Raw genomic sequence first — 5,656 nt, 5'->3', positions numbered from 1 at the left:
AGGATCTGCCTGCCTCCTCATCCCAGCCCTGTGGTTATAGGTTCATTGCTGCCATGCCTGGCTTTTTTATATAGGTTTGGGGATCTGAACTAGGGTCCTCATGCTTATGTGGAGGGCACTTTGCCAACTGAGCCATTTCTCCAGCCCTCTTATGCACCTTTTAAAAGAAATAGTTTATTTTATGTATATATGCTGTGGGATGTTTTTCTGTATGCTGTGAATATGTGTTGCTCTGGTTGGCTAATAAATAAGATACTTTGTTCTATGGCAAGGCAGCTCAGAGGCAGGTGGGAAATCCAAGCAGAGATACAGAAAAGAGAAAGGTGAGATGGGAGATATGCCACCACCCTTGCTGCTCAAGGAGCAACAAGATGCCAGCAGACTGGTAATGCCATGGCCACATGGCAACATATAGATTAATAGAAATGGGTTGAGTTAAGTTATAAGAGCTAGCTAGCAAGGAGCCTCACAGGCCATACAGTTTTTAATTAATATAAGCCTCTGTGTGTTTACTTGGGACCAAGCGACTGCGGAACATGGGTGGGAGAGATTGTCCCAACCATGGGGCTGGGCAGGACCAGATAAAGCTCCGGCTACATGGAAGGGGTTTTTTTGTTTGTTTGTTTGTTTTTGTGTGTGTGTTTATTCTTTATTGATAATAAATAAATAATTTATTTATTTTTTATTTTTATTCAGCTTCCAGTCCCTTCATATCTTTCCCTCATCCCTGCAGCATCTCCCCCAAAAATTAATTAAAAACAAAACACACACACATACACACACACACACACACACACACACACACACACACACACACAGCCCACCCCATTCCTTCATCTTTCCAACACCTCTTCATTCATCCTAGTGGCTTTGGGAGCTTTGGTGTGTCACACAATGTACTCCTTTGTCCAATCAGCCTTACACACAAAATGTTCATTATAATGAATCATTGGGTTCTAGGCCTCTGGCACACCATCATCACTGGACCTTCACCGAAAATCCTCTCTGATATCCTGCTGTTGCTCCAAGTCATGGAGATCCTGCGGGTTATCATTCCCCAGGACCAGACCCTTCACGAACTCCAGCAAGTCATAGCTGTGGTAGATGTTAGGGTGGGCCAATTGAAGGCTCAGGATATGGGCTGGTAGCTGAGTTGGTCAGTCTGGGCCACTGGAATCACACCCCTCAGGCGAGGTGTGGAGCCTGCTCTCCTAGGCCCATTTCATAGGGGCCAGCTCTTCTATGCCCTTTGTATGGGGTGGAGCCATCTCTCCTGAGTGTGGGAGCCAGCTCTCCCATGGAGGATGAGGCCAGCTCTCCTGCTACAATGGCCAACAAGGGTCAGGGTCAGCCATCCCAGGGACAGTGAGCGGTGGGGCTGGCTTAGCATGGTCCTCAGATTTCAACATGCATGGTTCCTATGATCCCCTGTGACAACATGAGCCATGGACATCATCACAGACCCCAGCTGCAGTAGGACCTTGAACCCAGAAATGGCCCTCAGCAGCAGCTCAGGCCCAGATGTCACCATGGCCATCAGTGGCAGAGCAGGCCACTCAAGTCGACATCACCCCAGCTGCAGGGTGGCCCTCAGGCCCCAACATGGCCCAATGTTGAGGTCCAGATCCCAGGCATCCATATGATCCTGATGGTGACAGGCACCATGGACATCAACAAAGGCTCTGATACAGCCATAGAGCCACACATGGCCCCTGGATGCAAACCAAGCCCAGCCAACTCCATGGCCCTGGGCAACATCCCGGGCCATTAGAAAGGGAGAATCCCTGCTGTGGTGTAGCCCTTGGGCACCTACTTGGCCACACCTGGCAGCCCTGACACCAGGACTCCTCACAACTCTTGGTGGTAACGGGGGCCAAAGACATCTACATAACTACCGATGTGGTAGGTCACACCCAGACATGGTCCTTGGCAGCAGCCTAGGACCTGATGACGGCATGTTGCCAGGTGACAAGCAGGCCTCCCAAATCAGTCTGTTCTTCACAGCCTTCAGCTCTTCAGATGCGTCTATTTCCACAGGACTAGAACCTCCCACCATACATTTGCCTGCCAGACCACTTGGAGTGGGCATGTGGGTGTCCATCTCTGGCCCCTCAGTTTTAATCATGTATATAGGTGTTTTGCCTGCACGCATGTCTGTACCCAAGGAGGCCAAAAGAGGGCATTAGTTCCCTTGGGACTGGAATGATGATGTGATGGCTGTTGTTCAGTTGGGAGCTCCACCTCTGTCCCACTCCTCTCCATTCCAAGCCCCACCTCTCTCAGACAGACCGACAAAAGTCCAGGCTCCTTTCCCAGAGCTCAAGACCATGCCTACAGGGTATTTAAGCCAGGGTCCCTAGCCCTGCCATGCAATTTCTCCTCCTCCCCTCCCCTGCCTCACCTCTGGGGGGCGCTGGAAAGGTCACCCGAGAGTGCTTGGTTCATTAAACCTGGTCTTTTTAATTTGGCTTGATCTGGCTTGCTGTGTCAGTGGAGAAACCCATCATGGGGTATAAAAACTCTTATCAGTTGAGTGTTGCCATGGGGGTGCTGGGAATCAAACATCCTCTGCAAGAGCAGCCATCGATCTTAACTACTGAGCCATCTCTCCAGCCCCTAATATGCTGTTAACATTTTCTCCTGGTACAGTTGTTAATACTCTAGGATTGCAGCATTTGTTCCTGACTTTTTAATAGCCTTTTATTTTCATTAACATTTTAAGTCAGCATGGTGGCTATTCTTGGTTGTCAACTTGACTACATCTGGAATTAACTAAAACCCAAATGACTGGGCAGACCTGTGAGGGATTTTTTTTTTTTAATTAAATCATTTGAAATGGGAAGACCCACTTCTAATCCAGAACTTTCAGGTGGGAAGAGAAACGTTTAATCCAGATCTTGGGAGGTGAGAAGCTCCACCTTCAGCCTGGACCGCACCTTCTGCTGGCAGCCTGTATAAAGGGCATGGAAGAGGGAAGCCGTTTCTCTGTCTGCTGCTCTCACGCTCGCTGGCAAGTCCATCCCTTCACTGGCAGTAGAGCCTACTTCTTTGGGATTCTGATTCCCGCATATACTGAAGGCCAGCTGAGATATCCAGCCTCATGGACTGAACAGCTACGGGATTCTTGGACTTTCAGTGCATAGGCAACTACTGTTGGATTAGCTGGACCACAGCCTGTAAGCTACTCTAATAAATCCTCTCCCCACCTATCTATTATCTATCTATCTATCTACCTATCTATCTATCTATACACACACACACACACACACACACACACACACACATATTGTAGCTAAAACTTTTTTGGTTTTGTTTAGCTCCTGTGGCCCTGTGGCTGGCCGCTTGGACCCAAGTAAACACATAGAGACTTTTATAAACTGTATGGCCATGGTAGGCTTTTTGTTACCTGTTTTTATATCTTTTTTTTTTTTTTTTTTTTTTTTGGTTTTTCGAGACAGGGTTTCTCTGTGTAGCTTTGCGCCTTTCCTGGGACTCACTTGGTAGCCCAGGCTGGCCTCGAACTCACAGAGATCCGCCTGGCTCTGCCTCCCGAGTGCTGGGATTAAAGGCGTGCGCCACCACCGCCCGGCTTGTTTTTATATCTTAAATTAACCCATTTTTATCAATCTATAAGTTGCCACATGGCTTGTGGCTTACTGACACTTTTACATTTTGTTTCCTCTGTGTCTGGCTGACGACTCCTGACTCAGCCTTCCTGTTCCCAGAATTTTCTTTTTTGTTTGTCCCGTGTATACTTTTTGCCTGGCTACTAGCCAAACAGCATTTTATTTATCAATCAAACCAACACATTCACAACATACAAAACATATCTACAACAATACATGGCATGGGGAGAGGTTCATTCTATAAGCTCTGTTCCTCTAGAACCCTTACTAATACAGTTAGCATACCTAATGGGCTTCATCATGGCATCTCTCATTCATTTTCATCACCACCCTCCTCTGTCACCCCTGTGCTCCCTGCCCTCCTCTGTCACCCCTGTGCTCCCCACCCTCCTCTGTCACCCCTGTGCTCCCCACTCTCCTCTGTCACCCCTTTGCTCCCTGCCCTCCTCTGTCACCCCTGTGCTCCCCACCCTCCTCTGTCACCCCTGTGCTCCCCACCCTACTCTGGTTGGTCCTCTTCTTCCTCCTTCTGCTTGTTTTTATTGTTTGTTTTTTTTTGTTTGTTTGAGAATTTTTCCCTGTGCAGCCCTGCCTGGCCTGGAACTCACTATGTAGACCAGGCTGGCCTCAAACTCATGTAGATCCAGAGATCTACCTGCCTCAGCCTCCAAGTGCTAGGATTAAAAGTGTGTGCCACTTTCTCATCACTTACATTAGAAATTCTCCTGAATGGTGTCATTATTTTTGCCTGTAACAGCTATCCATGAGGAAGGAGCAGTCCTACCGACGCAGACATTTGCTGTTTCCTAGCACTCCACATTTCCACACCTCTCCAAGCTCCCTGGATAATCCCAAAGGGTCTAGTAAAGACAATATGGAGCCACAGTAAAAGAAAGTCACTTCTAAAGACCTAATGGCTGCCGAGCTTCTCAGAGGCTGTTTCCCAGTGCACCCATGCCACCTGCTGGAAAAAGTTACCAAACACTTTAAAATGTTCAATGTTAAGGATTCTGTTACCATTTTTTTTTTTTCCATTGCTGAGAAAACGTTATTATGGCCTTTTGGATAAAATGTATTTGCCAGGCAGGACAATCCCAGCATACTTCAGTGCATGGCCTCCTCTTCGATGATCCTGCATTTGGCCCCGGTGAAGCTTGTCCTGTGCTGTCTGTGATGCTGAAACCTTGCCTACCCAACACCTCACAGAAGTCCAGGCTGTAGATTCCAATTTTGGGGGTCACAGTTTGATGGCCAGATCAATGTGTTCTTGAACCCCAAAACCAAAGTTTCCAGTATCCGAGAAGTTATTTTTCCGTAGCTCATACTCCCCCACCTATGCTCCCGCACCTTCGGGCCTTTCTCCAGATTTCGTCTGCCTTGGCTCCGTGGACTGTGTGGCAAACAGCAATCTGTCCATTTCTCCTGATGCCAAAGGACCTGACAGTGTATCTAGCTTTGGGAAACACAGGTGTCTGGGCTGTGAGCTGTTCCAGCATCTTGGCTGCCTGGGTCAGTCTGTCTCCACTCTCCCTCACACAGACACTGAGGTAGAGCTGTCTCCTCAGCAGGCAAAGCATGCCGTGGTCTTAACACCCCGGAGATCTGTCCTCCCTCAATGAGGCTCCTATTATAGTTAGTGTTCATTGACTCTTTTTTCGAGATTTTCTTTTATTTTCTATGTGTGGGTGTTTTGCCTACGTGCATGTCTGTGTACCACACGCGTGTCTATGTACCACATGCATGTCTGTGTACCACATGTGTACCACATGCATGTCTGTGTACCACATGTATGTCATGTCTGTGTACCACACGTGTGCCGTGCCCAAGAAAGCCAGAAAAGAGCATTGGATCCCCTGGAACTAGAGTTACGGACAGTTGTGAACAGCCATGGAGGTGCTGGGAACCAAACTCGGGTCTTCTGGAAGAGCAGCCAGTGATGTTGGTCCCTGGGCCATCTCTCTAGCCGCAGGAGTCACTACCTCCTGGCTGTCACCAGGCCTGGCCATCTACTCACGACTCAGAAGATTATG

At 48.3% G+C, this 5,656-nt stretch overlaps 1 pseudogene; it reads right to left on the bottom strand.

Moving 5' to 3' along the window:
• Positions 1-4,677: 4,677 nt before the first annotated feature.
• On the bottom strand, positions 4,678-5,203 carry LOC131896123 (large ribosomal subunit protein uL5-like; annotated as a pseudogene).
• Positions 5,204-5,656: the final 453 nt, after the last annotated feature.

This window comes from Peromyscus eremicus, chromosome 19, assembly GCF_949786415.1.
Source record: "Peromyscus eremicus chromosome 19, PerEre_H2_v1, whole genome shotgun sequence".
NCBI lineage: Eukaryota > Metazoa > Chordata > Mammalia > Rodentia > Cricetidae > Peromyscus > Peromyscus eremicus.
This window is presented reverse-complemented; position numbering and strand designations above follow the sequence as displayed.